Genomic DNA, 24,317 nt, shown 5'->3' on the forward strand with positions numbered 1-24,317 from the left:
GTCCCCCTTACAGAGCCAGAAGCAAGAAGATGGTCCGGAAAATCGGCGGCAGAAGACTTCAGTCTTCACCAAGGTAGCGCACAGCACTGCAGCTGTGCGCCATTGCTCCTCATACACACTTCACACTCCGGTCACTGAGGGTGCAGGGCGCTGGGGGGGGGCGCCCTGAGCAGCAATAATATCACCTTGGCTGGCAAAATAACCACAATATATAGCCCCAGAGGCTATATATGTGGTAATTACCCCTGCCAGAATACAGAAAAAAGCGGGAGAAAAGTCCGCCGAAAAAGGGGCGGAGCCATCTCCCTCAGCACACTGGTGCCATTTCTCCCTCACAGTTCCGCTGGAAGGAAGCTCCCTGACTCTCCCCTGCAGTCTACACTACAGAAAAGGGTAAAAAAGAGAGGGGGGGCACAGATTTGAGGCGCAGTAAATATTATAGCAGCTATAGGGGACATAATTCAGTTAGTCCCTGCATTATATAGCGCTCTGGTGTGTGCTGGCATACTCTCTCTCTGTCTCCCCAAAGAGCTTTTGTGGGGTCCTGTCTCCTTTAAGAGCATTCCCTGTGTGTGTGTGCGGTGTGTCGGTACGGCTGTGTCGACATGTTTGATGAGGAGACTTATGTGGAGGCGGAGCAGATGCCTATAAATGTGATGTCACCCCCTGCGGGGCAGACACCTGAGTGGATGGACTTATGGAAGGAATTACGTGCAAGTGTCGACTCCTTACATAAAAAATTTGACGACATGCCAAATGCGGGACAGCCGGCTTCTCAGCTCGTGCCTGCCCAGGCAATTCAAAGACCATCAGGGGCTCTAAAACGCCCACTACCTCAGATGGCAGACACAGATGTCGACACGGATACTAATACCAGTGTCGACGACGATGAGTCAAATTTGATGTCCACTAGGGCCATTCGTGGCATGATTGAGGCAATGAAAGAGGTTTTACACCTTTCTGATATAAACCCAGGTACCTCAAAAAAGGGTATTATGTTTGGGGAGAAAAAACTTCCAATAGTTTTTCCCCCATCTGAAGAATTAAATGAAGTGTGTGAAGAAGCGTGGGCTTTCCCTGATAAGAAATTGGTGATTTAAAAAAAATTACTAATGGCGTTCCCTTTCTCGCCAGAGGATAGGTCACGTTGGGAAACTCCCCCTAGGGTGGATAAAGCGCTCACACGTTTGTCTAAAAAGGTGGCACTACCGTCTCCGGATACGGCCGCCCTAAAGGAACCTGCTGATAGAAAGCAGGAGGCTATCCTAAAGTCTATATATACACACACTGGTGTTATACTGAGACCAGCTATTGCTTCAGCGTGGATGTGCAGTGCTGCTGCTGCTTGGTCAGATTCCCTGTCAGAAAATATTGACACCCTGGACAGGGACACTATATTGCTAACCGTAGAGCATATAAAAGACTCAGTCTTGTACATGAGAGATGCACAGAGGGAGATCTGCCGGCTGGCATCTAGAATTAGTGCATTGTCCATTTCTGCTAGGAGAGGCTTATGGACTCGGCAGTGGACAGGTGATGCAGATTCTAAAAGGCACATGGAAGTTTTGCCTTATAAGGTGAGGAGTTATTCGGGGATGGTCTCTCAGACCTTGTTTCCACAGCAACAGCTGGGAAGTCAGCATTTTTACCCCATGTCCCCTCACAGCCTTAGAAAGCGCCGTATTATCAGGTACAGTCCTTTCGACCCCAGAAAAACAGGCGGGGAAAAGGCGGGTCCTTTCTGTCTAGAGGCAGAGGAAGGGGAAAAAAGCTGCACCACGCAGCAGGTTCCCAGGAACAAAAGTCCTCCCCCGCTTCTTCCAAGTCCGCCGCATGACGGTGGGGCTCCACAGGCGGAGCCAGGTACGGTGGGGGGCCGCCTCAGAAATTTCAGCGATCAGTGGGTTCGCTCACGGGTGGATCCCTGGATCCTTCAAGTAGTATCTCAGGGGTACAAGCTGGAATTCGAGGCGCCTCCTCCCCGCCGTTTCCTCAAATCGGCCTTACCGACAACTCCCTCGGGCAGGGAGGCTGTACTAGAGGCAATTCACAAGCTGTATTCCCAGCAGGTGATAGTCAAAGTGCCCCTACTTCAACAAGGACGGGGTTACTATTCCACACTGTTTGTGGTACCGAAACCGGACGGTTCGGTGAGACCCATTTTAAATTTGAAATCCTTGAACACATACATAAAAAGATTCAAGTTCAAGATGGAATCGCTCAGGGCGGTTATTGCAAGCCTGGACGAGGGGGATTACATGGTATCCCTGGACATCAAGGATGCTTACCTGCATGTCCCAATTTACCTTCCTCACCAGGAGTACCTCAGATTTGTGGTACAGGATTGCCATTACCAATTCCAGACACTACCGTTAGGACTGTCCACGGCACCGAGGGTGTTTACCAAGGTAATGGCAGAAATGATGATACTCCTTCGAAAAAAGGGAGTTTTAATTATCCCGTACTTGGACGATCTCCTAATAAAGGCGAGGTCCAGGGAGCAGTTACTGGTCGGAGTAGCACTTTCTCGGGAAGTGCTACAACAGCATGGCTGGATTCTAAACATTCCAAAGTCACAACTGGTTCCTTCCACACGCTTACTGTTCCTGGGGATGATTCTGGACACAGAACAGAAAAAAGTGTTTCTCCCGCAGGAGAAAGCCAAGGAGCTGTCATCTCTAGTCAGAGACCTCCTAAAACCAAAACGGGTATCGGTGCATCACTGCACATGAGTCCTGGGGAAAATGGTGGCTTCGTACGAAGCAATTCCATTCGGCAGGTTCCATGCAAGGACCTTCCAGTGGGACCTCTTGGACAAGTGGTCGGGATCGCATCTTCAGATGCATCAACTGATAACCCTGTCTCCAAGGACCAGGGTGTCTCTACTGTGGTGGCTGCAGAGTGCTCATCTTCTAGTGGGCCGCAGATTCGGCATACAGGACTGGGTCCTGGTGACCACGGATGCCAGCCTTCGGGGCTGGGGCGCAGTCACACAGGGAAGAAATTTCCAGGGACTTTGGTCAAGTCAGGAGTCGTCCCTACACATAACCATTCTGGAACTGAGGGCCATTTACAATGCCCTAAGTCAGGCAAGGCCCCTGCTTCAAAACCAGCCGGTTCTGATCCAATCAGACAACATCACGGCAGTCGCCCATGTAAACCGACAGGGCAGCACAAGAAGCAGGGTGGCCATGGCAGAAGCCACAAGGATTCTCCGATGGGCGGAAAATCACGTACTAGCACTGTCAGCAGTGTTCATTCCGGGAGTGGACAACTGGGAAGCAGACTTCCTCAGCAGACACGACCTACACCCGGGAGAGTGGGGACTTCATCCAGAAGTCTTCCTACTGTTGGTAAACCGCTGGGAAAGGCCACAGGTGGACATGATGGCGTCCCGCCTCAACAAGAAGCTAAAGAGATATTGCGCCGGGTCAAGGGACCCTCAGGCGATAGCTGTGGACGCTCTAGTGACACCGTGGGTGTACCAGTCGGTCTATGTGTTCCCTCCTCTGCCCCTCATACCAAAGGTGCTGAGAATAATAAGAAGGCGAGGAGTAAGAACGATACTCGTGGTTCCGGATTGGCCAAGAAGAGCTTGGTACCCGGAACTTCAGGAAATGTTATCAGAGGACCCATGGCCTCTACCGCTCAGACAGGATCTGCTACAGCAGGGGCCCTGTCTGTTCCAAGACTTACCGCGGCTGCGTTTGACGGCATGGCGGTTGAATTCCGGATCCTAAAGGAAAAGGGCATTCCGGAGGAAGTCATTCCTACGCTGATAAAAGCCAGGAAAGAAGTAACCGCAAACCATTATCACCGCATTTGGCGAAAATATGTTGCGTGGTGTGAGGCCAGGAAGGCCCCTACAGAGGAATTTCAGCTGCGTCGTTTTCTGCACTTCCTACAGTCAGGAGTGACTATGGGCCTAAAATTGGGATCCATTAAGGTCCAGATTTCGGCTCTGTCGATTTTCTTCCAGAAAGAACTGGCTTCACTGCCTGAAGTTCAGACTTTTGTAAAGGGAGTGCTTCATATTCAGCCCCCTTTTGTGCCTCCTGTGGCACCTTGGGATCTCAATGTGGTGTTGAGTTTCCTAAAATCACATTGGTTTGAACCACTTAAAACCGTGGATCTCAAATATCTCACGTGGAAAGTGGTCATGTTATTGGCCTTGGCTTCGGCCAGGCGTGTGTCAGAATTGGCGGCTTTGTCATGTAAAAGCCCTTATCTGATTTTCCATATGGATAGGGCAGAATTGAGGACTCGTCCCCAGTTTCTCCCTAAGGTGGTATCAGCTTTTCACTTGAACCAACCTATTGTGGTGCCTGCGGCTACTAGGGACTTGGAGGATTCCAAGTTACTGGACGTAGTCAGGGCCTTGAAAATTTATGTTTCCAGGACGGCTGGAGTCAGGAAAACTGACTCGCTTTTTATCCTGTATGCACCCAACAAAATATGTGCTCCTGCTTCTAAGCAGACTATTGCTCGCTGGATTTGTAGCACAATTCAGCTGGCGCATTCTGCGGCTGGATTGCCGCATCCTAAATCAGTGAAAGCCCATTCCACGAGGAAGGTGGGCTCATCTTGGGCGGCTGCCCGAGGGGTCTCGGCTTTACAACTTTGCCGAGCTGCAACTTGGTCAGGGGCAAACACGTTTGCTAAATTCTACAAATTTGATACCCTGGCTGAGGAGGACCTTGAGTTCTCTCATTCGGTGCTGCAGAGTCATCCGCACTCTCCCGCCCGTTTGGGAGCTTTGGTATAATCCCCATGGTCCTTACGGAGTCCCCAGCATCCACTAGGACGTCAGAGAAAATAAGAATTTACTCACCGGTAATTCTATTTCTCGTAGTCCGTAGTGGATGCTGGGCGCCCATCCCAAGTGCGGATTGTCTGCAATACTTGTATATAGTTATTGCCTAACTAAAGGGTTATTGTTGAGCCATCTGTTGAGAGGCTCAGTTGTATTTCATACTGTTAACTGGGTTTAATATCACGAGTTATACGGTGTGATTGGTGTGGCTGGTATGAGTCTTACCCGGGATTCAAAATCCTTCCTTATTGTGTCAGCTCTTCCGGGCACAGTATCCTAACTGAGGTCTGGAGGAGGGGCATAGAGGGAGGAGCCAGTGCACACCAGGTAGTACCAAATCTTTCTTTTAGTGTGCCCAGTCTCCTGCGGAGCCCGTCTATTCCCCATGGTCCTTACGGAGTCCCCAGCATCCACTACGGACTACGAGAAATAGAATTACCGGTGAGTAAATTCTTATTTAATGAGTGGTGTATTGTGAAGAATGAGGAACCACAGCAATTTGTTTCTATCAAAATAAATTAGTACCTAATGAAATCTGTGTGATGCCTAATGATTGTGTATAGAAGTTTCAAGAACAGCAACAAGTTAATCTATAATAGTAAATGGTACCCATACACCTAATGTAATAATTATAATTAATGTCAGCCAGCCTTGCTATATAAATTGTTAAAAGTAAACATATATGTAATAAAGGGCTTACATCAAATGAAGATACATTTTGTAAAGGGGGGTACTCACGGAGCGATATTCTAAGCAGTCTGACTAGAGTGCTTAGAATTTAAGCATTATCGCTCTGTGTGTACCCCCTACAGCGATAGCGATGTACGGGGCTATCGCTGGTGCTAGGAGTCTAGCGGGTCGCTCACTTCACCCGCTGGGTGAAATGAGCGTCCCCCCGCACGCTCAGCACACATCGCGCTGTGCTGAGCGGTTCACTCAGCACACATCTCTCCCACATCGGCCCGTCTATATGGGCCTTAAGGCTCATTCAATCTGTTATTAATTTCAGCACAACTTTCCTAATGGTACGCTCCATGAGATCTTGTGATTAAGTAAATTTACTGCTTAATGTTTGACCTCAAAATGTAAAATGTCGGTGATACTACTAGTAAAACTCTGCGTGTTTTGCTTATAACAGCTTTGCTGTTATTTGCCGAAAATGCATCTTGGTCACGACGCAATGTGGCTAGGACGCATGGGGACACCGTGCTAATTAATTTGATATATGACACTTGTATATTGTGTGTGCCTGAGTCTGTATACGGAGCAGAGCAGACCTGGGGCCTAATTCGGATCTGATCGCTGGGCTGCGTTTGTTGCTGCCCTGCGATCAGATAGTCGCTGCCTACAGGGGGAGTGTATTTTAGCTGTGCAAGTGTGCGATCGCACGTGTAGCTGTGCTACTTGTGCAGTATCTGCGCAGCCCAGGACTTACTCTTCCAGTGCGATTGAATCCTGCTGATCGGGGCCGGAGCTGACATCACACATCCTCCCTGAAAACGCTTGAGTCCACCTGCGTTTTTCCGGACACTCCCTGAAAACAGTCAGTTGCCACCCACAAACGGCCTCTACCTGTCAATCACCTTGCGAACGCCCGTGCAAATGGATCCTTCGCACCATCCCCTTGCTGACCAGTGATGCCCGTTGTAGCCATCCGATGCGCCGGTGCATTGCGGCTCATACACATGCGCAGTTTGGATTTGATCGCCCGCTGAGCGAAAAACGCACAGTAGCGATCAGATCTGAATTAGGCCCCTTGTATTGGGGCAGCTGTAGCTGCTACCTATATAGATCAGAGACTCAGTGGTCTATTTACTAAGCCCTGGATGGAGATAAACTGCATGGAGATAAAGTATCAGCCTGTCAACTCCTAACTGTCATTTTTCAAACCCAGCCTGTGACATGGTAGTTAGGAGGTGATTGGCTGGTACTTTATCTCCGTGGACCTTATCTCCATGCAAGACTTAGTAAATAGACCCCTCAGACACACAGATACGTCATGTATCAAATGAATCAGCACAGTCTCCTTGTGCATCCTATTTACATTGTGTTTCAACTAAGGGGCCCTACACACTGGCCGACCCGCCGCCGAGCTGCCCGACGGCGGATACGGCCGACGAGCGACCCGGCGGCGGGGGGGGGGGGGGGGCAGTGACAGGGGGGAGTGAAGTTTCTTCACTCCCCCCGTCACGCGGCTCCATAGAACTGCAGGCAAATATGGACAAGATCGTCCATATTGGCCTGCATGCACAGCCGACGGGGGACCAGCGATGAACGAGCGCGGGGCCGCGCATCGTTCATCGCTGGAGCCTCCACACTGAAAGATATGAACGAGTTCTCGTTCATTTATGAACGAGATCGTTCATATCTTTCAAAAAATCGGCCAGTGTGTAGGGCCTATAAGACACGTTTTCATTAAATAAAAGATGCCTGGCGCTAGAAGATTCTCACACGACCTGGCATGCCAATAGCAGCTGTTTGGTGTGACTGCAGCAAAGATGTATGAGGACATATTTCTGTGATGTCTTTCAATTTTTAGCTAGAAACTTGTATACTAATTTACAACATGTTAGCAAATAGGATCTCTGATGTACAGAAAAGTACTTACAGTTCTCCCACAGTGCAGCCAGATTTAAGTCATTTTGTTTTTATTATCTGTATTACAGTAAATCTCAGATAGGGGGCAGCACATACATGTCAGAGCTTAGGCCAGTCACTCAGAAACAGAAAGTGTTTTTTTTTTTTAAGTGCCAGGTAAATAGCTGTACACAGATCAGGAAACTTCATCTAATTTATAAGTCTGGGCTAGTTCTGTAGGTTACAGTAACCCGCAGTGTGTGTACACAGAGTGCACATGCAGAACTGGAACTTGCAGGAACCAGATAGTTCGCTTCTATCCTCTAATAGAAAAGGTTTACATATGTTAGTTCCGAAGGCAATTCTGTAACTTACATTCAGTAAATAGTTATTTCCCAAGACTTTAGATGTATTTTTGGGTGCACATTTTACATATATAAACATTGCGAGCCTTATTTATGAAGCACAACCTGTCCGTGATGCAGGAGTTTTGCCAAAGCGCATGAGTTTGACAGAGAATGATGGTGACATTTGCAGAGCAGCAGCATATAGCGCAGGCCTATGGGAAGTGTTAGGCCTCCCTGGCGCAGTACAGAGTAAGCACACAGGATTTATTTTTGCGGTGCGAGTGCTGAAATGAAATAAAGGTGCGGAGGGGGCACATTATTTTGGACATTCCTTGCTGTGTTGAGGGGAGCAAAGTGTGTCTATTCTACAGAAGGACTCAATATTTTTACACCAGCTTGGAGGTCAGCTCCTTCTATACTGTGAATGCAGCCTGAGCATTTATCTTGCACTATAGTGGAGAAGAACTTATGTAGGTGCATAAGGATGGAAGAAAAAAAAATGTCAAAACTCACAAAAATTCAGTGTAATACCAAAGCCGATGACCCCTCACTTATGATTAATGTAAAGCATAAGTGAGGCTAAACTTACCAGCATTTTAGGAGAAACGCTGAAGCATTTATTTATTTATTTATTTTTTATTTAAAGGCATGGATTCTAATTTTAAACCTAATAGGACATGCCAACATGCTGAGACTGTAGTGCCAGTGACGTTATAGGCTTACCAGGTGTGCTCTAAGGTGTGCACACCACTTGTCCTCTCATCCGTGTCACAAATAGCGCCTGTTCACTTCCAGAACATGGGGCCTACCCTTCACCACAGATCTCAGCATCACAGTCACTGAACATATTCGAGAAACTCGCCTGTCCAGCATAAGCTCCTGGAGTTGTGGCCCCCTGACGCAAGTCGCAGATGTGTTCCTTAAGAAACATCATAGCCTTCTTTGTATGACACTATAAATGTAATCATATCTAGCAGCTATGTAGCCAAGGCTATCATATACACCAGGCATGTCCAAACTGCGGCCCTCCAGCTGTTGTGAAACTACATATCCCAGCATTCCCTGACACCGTTTTGCTGTCAGAGAATGCTAAAGCTGTGTCAGGGCATGCTGGGATGTGTAGTTTCTCAACAGCTGGAGGGCCGCAGTTTGGACATGCCTGATATACACATTATAAGTAGTACTTTTTTGTAAAATTATTATTAATAGTTTTGTGTATATCCAATTGCGCTTTACAATTGGAACAACTGTAATAGAACAAAACTGGGTAATAACAGACCGTCATAGAGGTAGGAAGGCCTTGCTCGCAAGCTTACAATCTATAGGTCAGTATGTATTGATACACAAGGATAGGTGTTATTTATTGCATAATGGTCTAACCAGATTGCATAGGTTCTTAATGGGCTATATGATATGGTCACCCAGCAATGTTGGACAAGGGTCAGCAGGATGTGAAAGTGAAGAAAGACAAAATATGTGAGGTGATGTGTAGAGTGTACCGGGTGGAAGTAATTGGGTAGGATAACTTATGAAGGTTATGTGGGTGGGTCTGGAAAGTGATAAGATTGCCTGAACAGGTGAGTTTTCAGGGAACGCTTTCAGGTTTGGAGGCTAGAGGAGAGTCTTATTGGCCGTGGGACGGGCATCCACAGAGAGAGTGCAGCCTGAAAAAAGTCCTGTAATCATGAGTGGGATCGAATAATGTGAGTGGTTGAGAGATGCAGGTCTTGTGCAGAGTGGAGGGGTTGAGTAGGGAGATATTTTGAGATAAGTGAAGATATGTATGTTGGTGTAGTTTCATTAATAGCCTTATGTGTAAGTAAAAGTATTTTATATTGAATACGGCAGAATACCTGTAGCCAATGGAGGGACTGATAGACCAGATCTGCAGACAATGAACAGTTGGCGAGGAAGATCAGCCTTGTAGTTGCTTCCAGAATGGATTGCAGTGGCGAGAGTCTCTTTTTTGGAAGACCACTAAGTAGAATATTGCAATAATCAATGCAGGAGTTTTTGCTGTGTCTTGTGTAAGATATGGTCGTATTTTGGATATTATTTATTTATTACCAGTAATTTCTCTTACGTCCTAGAGGATGCTGGGGACTCCAAAAGGACCATGGGGTATAGACGGATCCGCAGGAGCTTGGGCACACTATAAAGACTTAAACTGGGTGTGAACTGGCTCCTCCCTCTATCCCCCTCCTCCAGACCCCAGGTAGACTCTGTGCCCAGGAGTGACTGGACACACACTAGGGGACCTCTACTGAGTTTCTCTAAAGACTTTATGTTAGGTTTTTTATTTTCAGGGAGACCTGCTGGCTACAGGCTCCCTGCATCGTGGGACTGAGGGGAGAGAAGTCAGACCTACTTCTTCTTAGTTCAAGGGCTCTGCTTCTTAGGCTACTGGACACCATTAGCTCCAGAGGGTTCGATCACTTGGTGCGCTTAGCTGCTTGTTCCCGGAGCCGCGCCGTCACCCCCCTCACAGAAGCCAGAAGAAAGAAGCCGGGTGAGTATGAGAAGATCCGAAGACTTCAGTGACGGCAGAAGACTTCAGTAACGAGGTACAGCCAGCGGTAACGCTGCGCTCCGTGCTCCCACACATACCACTAACGGCACTCACAGGGTGCAGGGCGCTGGGGGGGAGCGCCCTGGGCAGCAAGTTACTGAGGTCTGATGTAACTGGCAAGAGCATACTACGGGCCCAGGGCCGGATTAACAATGGGGCGGATGGAGCTGCAGCTCCAGGCCCCCCCATCAAAATAGGCCCACAGAGTTCCCTGCTGCTGGAAACAGGAAAAACTTTTTTTTCCTATTACAGCAAGTCAGCAGCACCAGAAAATCCTCAGAAGCCCTCCTGAGTCCCTGCACCGAAAGATTTTTTTTTTCCTCCCCTGCGCCGTGATCTCACACTGTGTGAGACATACCACAGGCGCCTCCCCTCTCCCGTACACCGCAGCAGCAGCCAGCAGTGTACTTGCCTCCTGGGACGCATGGTGCAAGTGACTTCGCCGCTGATTCAGTCCCGTGACCCCTCCGCCGGGCAGGCTATTGCTGCTCGCTTAATGGTAGGGTTTTTTTTTTTTTTAAATCCTCCAAAGGGGGCGTGGTCACGGGTCCGTGATTAGGCCACGCCCCCAACTTTTCCTGGTCGGCCTGTCTGCACCTGCTGTGTGTCCGCAAGGCACAGTGACTGGGGGAAACGGGAGAATGAGAGGGCTGAGGGGAACAGGGTATGTTTGTTGAAAGGACAGACAGGTGTGCGTAGGGAACAAGGTGAGTGTGTGTGTGTATGGTGAGTGGAGGGGCAGGCTGTGTGTGAGTGTGGGGGGTGTTTGGGGGGAACAGGCTTTCTGTGTGTGTGTGTGTAGGGACTGGGGTAACAGGCTGTGTGTGTAGGGAGTGGGGGGGGGCAGGCTTTGTCTGTGTGCAGTGACATTGGCATGTTGCTGGGATTAGTTGCGTGCACAGACACTGGGTTGCTCACATTGGAGGCTATGCTCAGGCGGGTGATCTGCACGTCTGTGCATGCTCGGTCCTTGTGCATTCGGCTGCACTATGTGCACTGGGAGGGGCTTTGTTGGTAGCATGGGAGTGTTGACTGCGTGGGTGGGGGCATGGAGAGTCACTGTTCGTCCAGCTCAGGGGATCCTGCCAGTGGCGGTTTTAAGTGCGGGCTAGCAGGGCGGGCGCCCGATTCGCTGCGGTCTGAGGCCGCAGTCATTGCACCAGCGCCATCAGCACCCGTCTGCTGCCTGCACCACAATGCCCCACCGCTTCCTGCTCCAGCCGGCCGCCCCCCATCCTGGCCACTTCACGCTGCCCGCACCCCACTGCGGAAGTATGACAAGAACATAGAGTCGGAGGACCACAGGCGCCGAATGGTGAGTGACGACTAGCTGGTGCAATTTGTATAAGGCGCTACCTGGCACAATGTGTATAAGGGCTACCTGGTGCAGTTTGTATAACACGCTCTACTTGGCGCAACATGTATAAAAGGGGCTCTACCTGGCGTATTGTGTATAAGGCGCTCTACCTGGCATGTATAAGAGGTGCTACTGTGTGGTGTAATGTGACTGATGGAACCTACTGTGTGGTGTAATGTGAATTGGTACTTTTATGTGGCCATGCCCCTTCCCCAATGAAGCCCCTCCCCTACATTATGTGCACATGTCATCAGCGCGCACTGTCCCTGTGTTGAATGGGAAAGAGGGGGGCACCAAAGGAATCGTTCACCCTGGGCGTAATAAGGTCTAGAACCAGCCCTGGATCCTGCTCCCCTCAGCAAACCACGCCTCCACTTGGGCGGCTTACGGAGGTTTCCTCAGCTGGTTTTCCATCCCAATACGCCCCTGGCAGCAGTCAAGCTTAGCTCCGGGAAGACAGTCCGGGAGATCGTGAATGAGCTATCTAGCTGCTGCTGATTGCTAAGGAAAGCCGGGATAAATAGCTGCTGCAGACAGTGGCACGCATCTCCCACCAACTGTATCCTCCCACCAACTGTAAATTGTACAAACCGTCTCATACTCCATATAACTGCACTGACAGAGCGCAAAGCACCACAACACCACAAGCCCATACTCAAAGCTTGACGTCTAGCTATTATTCCCAGGTCACTGATATACAAGTGTTCCCCTAGAGAACTTCCACTGACCGCCGGTGCTCCCCACATCCATACCTGTCTTCATAGACTTCCCTCACACACCCACCCTGAGTACTGTCAAACATTGTATGTGTTGCACACACATTATAGTGTTCACGCTAGGCTGTTTTAGCAGGGTGCCGCGCCCTGCCTGATTTTTTAAGGGCAAAGCCCGCCCTGCCCTTTCTGCGGCGCCCTGCTAAAACAGCCGCCCGCTTTCTGTCCTCCCAGCGTGTAAAGATGCCGTGCGCATGCGTGCGGCATCCATTCACGCTGTGAGAGAGCTTGGGGGAAGCCCAGCACCTCCGTAGGTGCTGGGCACGCCCCCAACAGGGCCGCCGCCGGCCGCCCATGCCCCCCGTCTGTGGGCTGAACCGCCCACTTGTATTACGTATATTGACCACACACCCTACTTGCATGGCCACACACCTTTTTGACACCGCACGCGCTTGTGCCCCCCACAATTCGGCGCCCTGCCCGGATCCTAGAGTGAACACTACATTACATTCTACACACTTCTATTAGACACTGGCCAGCACCTACATCACCAACCTTAATAGTTTTTTTAGATTGTTTTCATACTCTCCCCTGGGCCACTTTGCATACATTGATTGAACTGTATTGCTTTATTACTAATAAAATATACCTGAATCACAACCCCACAGAGCTGTTTTTCCAACCGCATGCCACCACTGATTAATCACCGACACAGACACCTAGGCTAACAGTAAGGCATTTACTGATATACTTGATTTATTAGTTATTTACAATATGATTTGTTACCCACTCCTGGGTTTCACTGACTACACTGTACTGTATTAAGCTTATTTATAACTAATTTTCGTATATGCTACATCCTCTTTACCCTGTGGTCCTTCTACCCTTCACCACACACCACCACTGTTACCTCCAACCTAGCAGCTTCCAACTCAGATGCACTTTATCGCATCTGCACACCACTAAAATTATGTACAGTATATATATAGGGAGAGAGAGAAAGAAAGATATAGAAGAAATAATAAGAATTTACTTACCGATAATTCTATTTCTCGTAGTCCGTAGTGGATGCTGGGGACTCCGTCAGGACCATGGGGATTAGCGGCTCCGCAGGAGACAGGGCACAAAAGTAAAAGCTTTAGGATCAGGTGGTGTGCACTGGCTCCTCCCCCTATGACCCTCCTCCAAGCCTCAGTTAGGATACTGTGCCCGGACGAGCGTACACAATAAGGAAGGATTTTGAATCCCGGGTAAGACTCATACCAGCCACACCAATCACACTGTACAACCTGTGATCTGAACCCAGTTAACAGCATGATAACAGCGGAGCCTCTGAAAGATGGCTCACAACAATAATAACCCGATTTTTGTAACAATAACTATGTACAAGTATTGCAGACAATCCGCACTTGGGATGGGCGCCCAGCATCCACTACGGACTACGAGAAATAGAATTATCGGTAAGTAAATTCTTATTTTCTCTGACGTCCTAAGTGGATGCTGGGGACTCCGTCAGGACCATGGGGATTATACCAAAGCTCCCAAACGGGCGGGAGAGTGCGGATGACTTTGCAGCACCGAGTGAGAGAACTCCAGGTCCTCCTCAGCCAGGGTGTGCCCCTGACCAAGTAGCAGCTCGGCAAAGTTGTAAAGCCGAGACCCCTCGGGCAGCCGCCCAAGATGAGCCCACCTTCCTTGTGGAATGGGCATTTACATATTTTGGCTGTGGCAGGCCTGCCACAGAATGTGCAAGCTGAATTGTACTACACATCCAACTAGCAATCGTCTGCTTAGAAGCAAGAGCACCCAGTTTGTTGGGTGCATACAGGATAACAGCAAGTCAGTTTTCCTGACTCCAGCCGTCCTGGAAACCTATATTTTCAGGGCCCTGACAACATCTAGCAACTTGGAGTCCTCCAAGTCCCTAGTAGCCGCAGGTACCACAATAAGCTGGTTCAGGTGAAACGCTGACACCACCTTAGGGAGAAACTGGGGACGAGTCCGCAGCTCTGCCCTGTCCGAATGGACAATCAGATATGGGCTTTGGTGAGACAAAGCCGCCAATTCTGACACTCGCCTGGCCGAGGCCAGGGCCAACATCATGGTCGCTTTCCATGTGAAATATTTCAAATCCACAGATTTGAGCGGTTTAAACCAATGTGATTTGAGGAATCCCAGAACTACGTTGAGATCCCACAGTGCCACTGGAGGCACAAAAGGGGGTTGTATATGCAGTACTCCCTTGACAAACTTCTGGACTTCAGGAACTGAAGCCAATTCTTTCTGGAAGAAAATCGACAGGGCCGAAATTTGAACCTTAATGGACCCCAATTTGAGGCCCATAGACACTCCTGTTTGCAGGAAATGCAGGAATCGACCGAGTTGAAATTTCTTCGTGGGGCCTTCCTGGCCTCACACCACGCAACATATTTTCGCCACATGTGGTGATAATGTTGTGCGGTCACCTCCTTCCTGGCTTTGACCAGGGTAGGAATGACCTCTTCCGGAATGCCTTTTTCCCTTAGGATCCGGCGTTCAACCGCCATGCCGTCAAACGCAGCCGCGGTAAGTCTTGGAACAGACATGGTACTTGCTGAAGCAAGTCCCTTCTTAGCGGCAGAGGCCATGAGTCCTCTGTGAGCATCTCTTGAAGTTCCGGGTACCAAGTCCTTCTTGGCCAATCCGGAGCCACGAGTATAGTTCTTACTCCTCTACGTCTTATAATTCTCAGTACCTTAGGTATGAGAAGCAGAGGAGGGAACACATACACCGACTGGTACACCCACAGTGTTACCAGAACGTCCACAGCTATTGCCTGAGGGTCTCTTGACCTGGCGCAATACCTGTCCAGTTTTTTGTTCAGGCGGGACGCCATCATGTCCACCTTTGGTCTTTCCCAACGGTTCACAATCATGTGGAAGACTTCCCGATGAAGTCCCCACTCTCCCGGGTGGAGGTCGTGCTGAGGAAGTCTGCTTCCCAGTTGTCCACTCCCGGAATGAACACTGCTGACAGTGCTAACACATGATTTTCCGCCCAGCGAAGAATCCTTGCAGTTTCTGCCATTGCCCTCCTGCTTCTTGTGCCGCCCAGTCTGTTTACGTGGGCGACAGCCGTGATGTTGTCCCACTGGATCAATACCGGCTGACCTTGAAGCAGAGGTCTTGCTAAGCTTAGAGCATTGTAAATTGCTCTTAGCTCCAGTATATTTATGTGGAGAGAAGTCTCCAGACTTGATCACACTCCCTGGAAATTTTTTCCTTGTGTGACTGCTCCCCAGCCGTTCAGGCTGGCATCCGTGGTCACCAGGACCCAGTCCTGAATGCCGAATCTGTGGCCCTTTAGTAGATGAGCACTCTGCAGCCACCACAGAAGAGACACCCTTGTCCTTGGAGACAGGGTTATCCGCTGATGCATCTGAAGATGCGATCCGGACCATTTTTCCAGCAGATCCCACTGAAAAGTTCTTGCGTGAAATCTGCCGAATGGAATCGCTTCGTAAGAAGCCACCATTTTTCCCAGGACCCTTGTGCAATGATGCACTGACACTTTTCCTGGTTTTAGGAGGTTCCTGACTAGCTCGGATAACTCCCTGGCTTTCTCCTCCGGGAGAAACACCCTTTTCTGGACTGTGTCCAGAATCATCCCTAGGAACAGCAGACGTGTCGTCGGAGACAGCTGCGATTTTGGAATATTTAGAATCCACCCGTGCTGTCGTAGAACTACTTGAGATAGTGCTACTCCGACCTCCAACTGTGCTCTGGACCTTGCCCTTATCAGGAGATCGTCCAAGTAAGGGATAATTAAGACGCCTTTTCTTTGAAGAAGAATCATCATTTCGGCCATTACCTTGGTAAAGACCCGGGGTGCCGTGGACAATCCAAACGGCAGCGTCTGAAACTGATAGTGACAGTTCTGTACCACAAACCTGAGGTACCCTTGGTTCGCTATCACTGCTCTGAGTGACTCCATCTTGATTTGAACCTTTGTATGTAAGTGTTCAAATATTTCAGATTTAGAATAGGTCTCACCGAGCCGTCTAGCTTCAGTACCACAATATAGTGTGGAATAATACCCCTTTCCTTGTTGTAGGAGGGGTACTTTGATTATCACCTGCTGGGAATACAGCTTGTGAATTGTTTCCAATACTGCCTCCCTGTCGGAGGGAGACGTTGGTAAATCAGACTTCAGGAACCTGCGAGGGGGAGACGTCTCGAATTTCCAATCTGTACCCCTGGGATACTACTTGTAGGATCCAGGGGTCCACTTGCGAGTGAGCCCACTGCGCGCTGAAACTCTTGAGACGACCCCCCACCGCAGCTGAGTCCGCTTGTACGGCCCCAGCGTCATGCTGAGGACTTGGCAAAAGCGGTGGAGGGCTTCTGTTCCTGGGAATGGGCTGCCTGCTGCAGTCTTCTTCCCTTTCCTCTATCCCTGGGCAGATATGACTGGCCTTTTGCCTGCTTGCCCTTATGGGGACGAAAGGACTGAGGCTGAAAAGACGGTGTCTTTTTCTGCTGAGATGTGACTTGGGGTAAAAAAGGTGGATTTTCCAGCTGTTGCCGTGGCCACCAGGTCCGATGGACCGACCCCAAATAACTCCTCCCCTTTATACGGCAATACTTCCATGTGCCGTTTGGAATCTGCATCACCTGACCACTGTCGTGTCCATAAACATCTTCTGGCAGATATGGACATCGCACTTACTCTTGATGCCAGAGTGCAAATATCCCTCTGTGCATCTCGCATATATAGAAATGCATCCTTTAAATGCTCTATAGTCAATAAAATACTGTCCCTGTCAAGGGTATCAATATTTTCAGTCAGGGAATCCTACCAAGCCACCACAGCGCTGCACATCCAGGCTGAGGCGATCGCTGGTCGCAGTATAACACCAGTATGTGTGTATATACTTTTTAGGATATTTTCCAGCCTCCTATCAGCTGGCTCCTTGAGGGCGGCCGTATCTGGAGACGGTAACGCCACTTGTTTTGATAAGCGTGTGAGCGCCTTATCCACCCTAAGGGGTGTTTCCCAACGCGCCCTAACTTCTGGCGGGAAAGGGTATAACGCCAATAATTTTCTATCGGGGAAAACCCACGCATCATCACACACTTCATTTAATTTATCTGATTCAGGAAAAACTACAGGTAGTTTTTTCACACCCCACATAATACCCTCTTTTGTGGTACTTGTAGTATCAGAAATATGTAACACCTCCTTCATTGCCCTTAACATGTAACGTGTGGCCCAAATGGAAAATACGTTTGTTTCTTCACCGTCGACACTGGAGTCAGTGTCCGTGTCTGTGTCTGTGTCGACCGACTGAGGTAAATGGGCGTTTTAAAGCCCCTGACGGTGTTTGAGACGCCTGGACAGGTACTAATTGGTTTGCCGGCCGTCTCATGTCGTCAACCGACCTTGCAGCGTGTTGACATTATCACGTAATTCCCTAAATAAGCCATCCATTCCGGTGTCGACTCCCTAGAGAGTGACATCACCATTACAGGCAATTTCTCCGCCTCCTCACCAACATCGTCCTCATACATGTCGACACACACGTACCGACACACAGCACACACACAGGGAATGCTCTGATAGAGGACAGGACCCCACTAGCCCTTTGGGGAGACAGAGGGAGAGTTTGCCAGCACACACCAAAACGCTATAATTATACAGGGACAACCTTTATATAAGTGTTTTTCCCTTATAGCATCTTAATATATATAATCATATCGCCAAATAAGTGCCCCCCCTCTCTGTTTTAACCCTGTTTCTGTAGTGCAGTGCAGGGGAGAGCCTGGGAGCCTTCCCACCAGCATTTCTGTGAGGGAAAATGGCGCTGTGTGCTGAGGAGAATAGGCCCCGCCCCCTTTTCGGCGGGCTTCTTCTCCCGTTTTTCTGAGACCTGGCAGGGGTTAAATACATCCATATAGCCCCAGGGGCTATATGTGATGTATCTTTTAGCCAGTATAGGTATTTCATTGCTGCCCAGGGCGCCCCCCCAGCGCCCTGCACCCTCAGTGACCGCTGGTGTGAAGTGTGCTGACAACAATGGCGCACAGCTGCAGTGCTGTGCGCTACCTCATGAAGACTGAAAAGTCTTCTGCCGCCGGTTTCTGGACCTCTTCACTCTTCGGCATCTGCAAGGGGGTCGGCGGCGCGGCTCTGGGACCGGACTCCATGGCTGGGCCTGTGTTCGATCCCTCTGGAGCTAATGGTGTCCAGTAGCCTAAGAAGCCAATCCATCCTGCACGCAGGTGAGTTCACTTCTTCTCCCCTAAGTCCCTCGTAGCAGTGAGCCTGTTGCCAGCAGGACTCACTGAAAATAAAAAACCTAACAAAACTTTTACTCTAAGCAGCTCTTTAAGAGAGCCACCTAGATTGCACCCTTCTCGGCCGGGCACAAAAATCTAACTGAGGCTTGGAGGAGGGTCATAGGGGGAGGAGCCAGTGCACACCACCTGATCCTAAAGCTTTTACTTTTGTGCCCTGTCTCCTGCGGAGCCGCTAATCCCCATGGTCCTGACGGAGTCCCCAGCATCCACTTAGGACGTCAGAGAAAATGGAAATGTAATACCACCAGAAACTGTATAACCTGCATCACATGCTATAGTAAAGTCATATAGTCACCTGAAGTGTCAATGCTTCGGTCCCCTTTCGGACCAATTTCAAGACCTCCAACAATTACATCAGTCACTATCAAGGCAAAAAGTACCTGCAGTTACTTGTTGGCTTGAGAGCGGCTGCTGTAATTATTGGCAGCTTTGACTCAGGCAAGGGACAATGCGTGATGGGCCCTGCGTGACACAACCCCTAGTCACAACCCCGCTGTTGCTGATCACACCCCCTGCTACGGTACATAATAGGCCCTTCCTAAATTTCAGCTCCAGGCCCATGTGGTCCTTAATCTGGCACTGGGTAAGAGGGTCCCCCAGTTGGGACCCACCGAAATCGCGATCCGGTCACGATCTTCGAAGATGGTCTTTCGCTAGCGTGGACACTGTGGCCATGCAGGGACCCCACTATATCCAGCAGGGCAAGCAGCACAGAGCAGGGCAAGCAGCACAGGTCGGATTTCCTAAAATCCATTTAGTACAGGCTCCATAGTACCCGCTGGTGAAGTCCAGCAGAGGGGATAAGGCTCTGACCTGTAGCCCCTCCCCCAGCCCCAGGCGCCATCTACAGCAGATGTTCCCGCCCTGGAGCAGCATCTCTCTCTCTCTCTCCCTCCCTCACTTCCTGTCAGCGTTTGGCGCCATTACACAGAGCTGCGCTGATTCTGGCACTGCTGGGCACTGTCTCCTCTGTAAAGACGCCTGCCTCATCAGCGCTGTGCATTTACAGGACACTTAAGTATTCTACATGTCGTTTAGACAGTGTTAGTTAAGAACAAGTGCATACCTACAGGAATATTTAGTACAAGTATTCTGTGTTATACATCCAGTATTTACTGTGCATTGTTATATCTGTATGCGTACATAGCTTTACGTAGTATTGCTAGTCCAGTGCAGTTTTATTGTTTGTAATAATTTCTGCATTGTACATGTGACTGTGCGTGCCTATAGCTGCCGTGTGGTTCCTATTCCGTGCATCTCCCACATATTGCTATCCCTATATTCTGTTCCCGGACGGTGGCTAAGTGTGTCAGGGATATATATATATATATATATATATATATATATATATATATATGTGAAGAATAAGGGTGGCACTCACGCAGACTGGTGCAGGTGTAGAAAAAGTCAGTTTGACTTTTTCTACACCTGCACCAGTCTGCGTGAGTGCCACCCTTATTCTTCACCTTATTCATTGAGGAGCAATACCTCTGGGAGGGCACCGCAGCATTCTACACCTTTATAAGAAGAGTGCCGGGATTATCTGCAAGTATATATATATATATTAATATAATATAATACACACACACACACACACACACACACACACACACACCACAAAGTTACACACAAACAATATTTGCACTTGGAGATGATAATGTATATAGATTTAGCGGGGAATTCAACTGATTGCGGTAAATTTTACAGTGAAACAATAAACAATGGCTTCATTGTGATTTTTTGGCAGATGTTTTTTAACAATCAATTTAATTAATATCCTATATTCCCTCAGTAACATTTACCCGCCATCATGCAAAACACACAGGATCCGGGATATGTTCTTGGATCCATGTGTTTTCACAATTGGACATACTTGTGGTAACTATTGCCTAGTTCAGAATATCCATCCGGTCCGCACAAACCTAGAAGGGGACTATATTATAGGAACAGGTCCTATTCTCTCCTCCATTTTGAGACAAATGTGATCGGGAGTAACATTTCATACCTCCCTTTTTTAAGGGTTTTTCTTCACTTATTTTATCGATTCCATATGGATGTTTTATTGAATTTTATTATGAATTAAATGTTTATAATTACTGACCTACTCATCTCATTTATGACCATTTAGCGCTGATTATTTATTTGCTTGTATTATTGTGTGAGGTCTGACCAACCTCTTCATCTAGCTGCTGTGTTGAACCTCCCCAATCAGCGCCTGGAGAGAATTACCTTATGGTAATTTTTTCTCTTTTTCTGTTTTCACAATCGCAACCGTGAAAAAAAGGTACTTATTGCGGATTTGGTTTCTGGCAGATTTTGGCTATCGGGGATAATTGAATTAACCCTGGGGATTAATTAGCCGCAGTAATTTTACCTACAGGTGTGTATGTGGGATGTAGTCATGTGACCGGTGGTCGGGAACCCGCAAGTCACTATACAAATGCTGGAATCCCATTCTCTGGCTAGCCTAACAGTTGGCATGCCAACTAACAGGGACTATTTCCACTCGTGGGTGTCCACGACCCATAGAGCGGAGACAGAACAAGGGGCTCTGTTGTGCTCGCCCCCCTTACCGGCACTTAGGTGACCGGGATCGGTATGGTGGGCTCCAGGATCCCAAACGCCAGTCTCCCGATACTAACCCATGTAGGAGAAAAAACATACAACGAATACTACCTAAATAATTACTCCATAAACAACAATATGTAGGTGGTATCAAGTGACGGAAATGAATGCATCGCGACACGGTACAGTATCCCATGAGCCAAGTACAGTAGTGGAAAATAGAAGCTTAAGTAGCACCTAAATAAAATACATTAAATGAATCAATTAACCATAGTGTAAGTATTCAGCTAATAGCTTTAATACTGTATATCTCATACAATAAATGTTAAAATGAATGAGCATATAAAAATTATATAAGGGGATAAAATCATGAGCACATAGATCACAATGTAATCGGTCACAAGGAGTGTGTCTGCAGGTTCACAAATAGCTAAGAAACTAATAAGTATATAAGGAGATTTATGGTAAGATTTACCATTGTTAAATCTTTCTGCGAGGTACACTGGATTCCACAGGGAATAACATCGGGGGTGTAGAGTTGGATCTTGATCCGAGGCACTAAAGCTTTGACTGTTCCCAGGATGCACTGCACCGCCTTCTCTATATCCCTGCCTCCAGGCACTAGAGCTCAGTTTTGTTAACCAGTCCAATGCAGTAGCAGGTAAAAGAGACAACAGTAGTTAGTAGCCACATATAACCACATTCTCACGACAGGAGAAGGTACCAGCGGCTAATGCCATACAAACCCAAAGAATCTAAGTGCGTCAGGTTGGGCGCCCTGTGGAATCCAGTGTACCTCGCAGAGAGAGATTTAACAAGGTAAGTTCTTACCATAAATCTCCTTTTCTGCAGCGGGGTACACTGGTATTCCACAGGGAATTACATCGGAGATGTCCTAAAGCAGTTCCTCAAGGGAGGGGACGCACTGTAGTGGGCACAAGAACCTTGTGTCCAAAGGAAGCATCCTGGGAGGTGGAAGTATCAAAGGCATAGAACCTAATGAACGTGTTCACTGAGGGCCATGTAGCCGCCTTGCACAGTTTTTCTAGGGAGGTGCCATGGCGGGCCGCCCAAGAAGGTCCAACAGACCGAGTACAATAGGCCTTGATAGTAGCAGGAGCTGGAAGTCCAGCCTGCGCATAAGCTTGTGCAATCACCATTCTAATCCATCTGGCCAAGGTTTGCTTATTTGCAGGCCAGCCACGTTTGTGAAAACCAAAAAGGACAAAGCGAGAATCAGATCTCCTAAGAGAAGCGGTTCTCTTCACGTATATACGGAGAACCCGTACCACACCCAAAGACCGTTCTTTGGAGGACAAACCAGGAGAGAGAAAGGCCGGAACCACAATCTCTTGGTTAAGGTGGAAAGACGACACCACCTTAGGCAGATAACCAGGGCAAGTTCTAAGAACCGTACGGTCACTGTGAAAAATCAGAAAGGGTGAACGACAGGATAAGGCACCCAAGTCTGAAATCCTTCTAGCAGAGGCAATAGCCATCAAAAACAAGACCTTAAGTGTAAGCCATTTAAGGTCTACAGACTCAAGAGGTTCAAACAGAGACTCTGGTAGGGCATCCAGAACAACCGACAAATCCCAAGGAGCCACAGGGGGGACATAGGGAGGTTGAATCTGTAAAACACCCTGAGTGAAAGTATGAACGTCGGGTAGCGACGCAATTTTTCTCTGAAACCACACCGACAAGGCCGAAATATGAACCTTGAGGGAGGCCAGACAAAGGCCTAAGTCCAGGCCCTGTTGCAGAAAGGCCAAAAGCTTGGCAGTACTGAACTTGTATGCATCAGAATTCTTAGCCGCACACCAGGTGAAGTAAGAATTCCAGACCCTATATTAAATCCGAACCTAAGCCATTTTACGGGCTTTCAACATAGTTTGAATGACCGTCTCAGAAAATCCTCTGGCCCTCAGGACTGAAGCTTCAAGAGCCACTCCGTCAAAGCCAGTCGGGCCGTATCCTGGTAGATACAACAGCCCTGAACGAGGAGGTCTGGGCGTTGTGGAAGCAGAAGAGGACACTCTATCGAGAGACCTTGCAGGTCTGAGAACCAATGCCATCTGGGCCACGCTGGAGCGATTAGAAGTAGTATTCCTCCTTCTTGCTTGAACTTCCTTATTACCCTGGGCAGGAGTGACACCAGAGGGAACACATACGTCAACCGAAAGTTCCATGGAATTGCCAGCGCATCCACGAACGCTGCTTGAGGATCCCTTGTCCTTGCTCTGAAGGCCGGAACCTTGTGATTGTGTCGAGACGCCATCAGGTCGTGCGGCATGCGAGTCCACTGGTGGCGGTGTTTTCCAATATTTACTTAACTCTGCAGCGAGGGGATAACGAGCTAGCATCTTTTTAGACAGGGAGAATTTATTTCCTGCATATTCCCAGGATTCCTGACGTATGTCAACTAAATGGTCAGAATGTGGCAAAACTAATTTAGTAACTTTCTGACGTTTGAACTTATCAGGTTTCTTAGATGTGTTTGAAAGTTCAGGTTCATCATCAGTCTGAAGAATCAGTTTGATAGCCTCCAAGAGGTCAGGAACATCCACCTGTGTTGTAGATTCCCCATCAGAAGCATCTGCATCAGTGTCTGATGGGTCAGTATATACGCCATCTTCATCGGATGAAGTATCCGAAACATGCGTGGACTTTGAGGAAGAAATAGCCCGCTTAGATGACCCTTTGGTCCTAGGATGACGAGGGTCAGGCTTTTGTTTAACCAAAGTCTGATTTAACTGCTGCAACTGAGTAGACAGAGTATCCACCAATGGTGGATTTACAACAGGGACAATATGTGAGTCTCGTTACTAGCGTAGTCAGTAAATTAGAAGAAACAGCCCAAGGTCGGTCTTGGTGTGCCACCAGTGCTACAGGCTGACCAAGGGGTACAGAACCCCCACTACCTGAACCCTCAGCTGGAATATTTTCCTCAGATAAATCCGTGGCATCAGCACTGCACGACGCAGGATCAGCCATGGATCTCCCGCCCTGTGACGCAGACATTATTGGAGAATGTAGCC

The 24,317-nt window shown here is 48.6% G+C and overlaps 1 protein-coding gene and 1 long non-coding RNA gene across 3 annotated transcripts in view; both read left to right on the forward strand.

Annotated features, from left to right (window-relative positions):
* Positions 1 to 24,317, forward strand: part of SFXN2 (sideroflexin 2) — a 192,452-nt gene that overhangs the window by 110,507 nt on the left and 57,628 nt on the right. The window lies entirely within an intron of this gene.
* Positions 11,156 to 24,317, forward strand: part of LOC135058166 (uncharacterized) — a 29,964-nt gene continuing 16,802 nt past the window's right edge. The window contains exon 1 of the long non-coding RNA XR_010244652.1: positions 11,156 to 11,621. This is a non-coding gene — a long non-coding RNA (uncharacterized LOC135058166). The remainder of the gene's footprint in view (positions 11,622 to 24,317) is intronic.

The sequence above is a fragment of the Pseudophryne corroboree genome, chromosome 3 (assembly GCF_028390025.1).
Source record: "Pseudophryne corroboree isolate aPseCor3 chromosome 3, aPseCor3.hap2, whole genome shotgun sequence".
Taxonomy (NCBI): Eukaryota; Metazoa; Chordata; class Amphibia; order Anura; family Myobatrachidae; genus Pseudophryne; species Pseudophryne corroboree.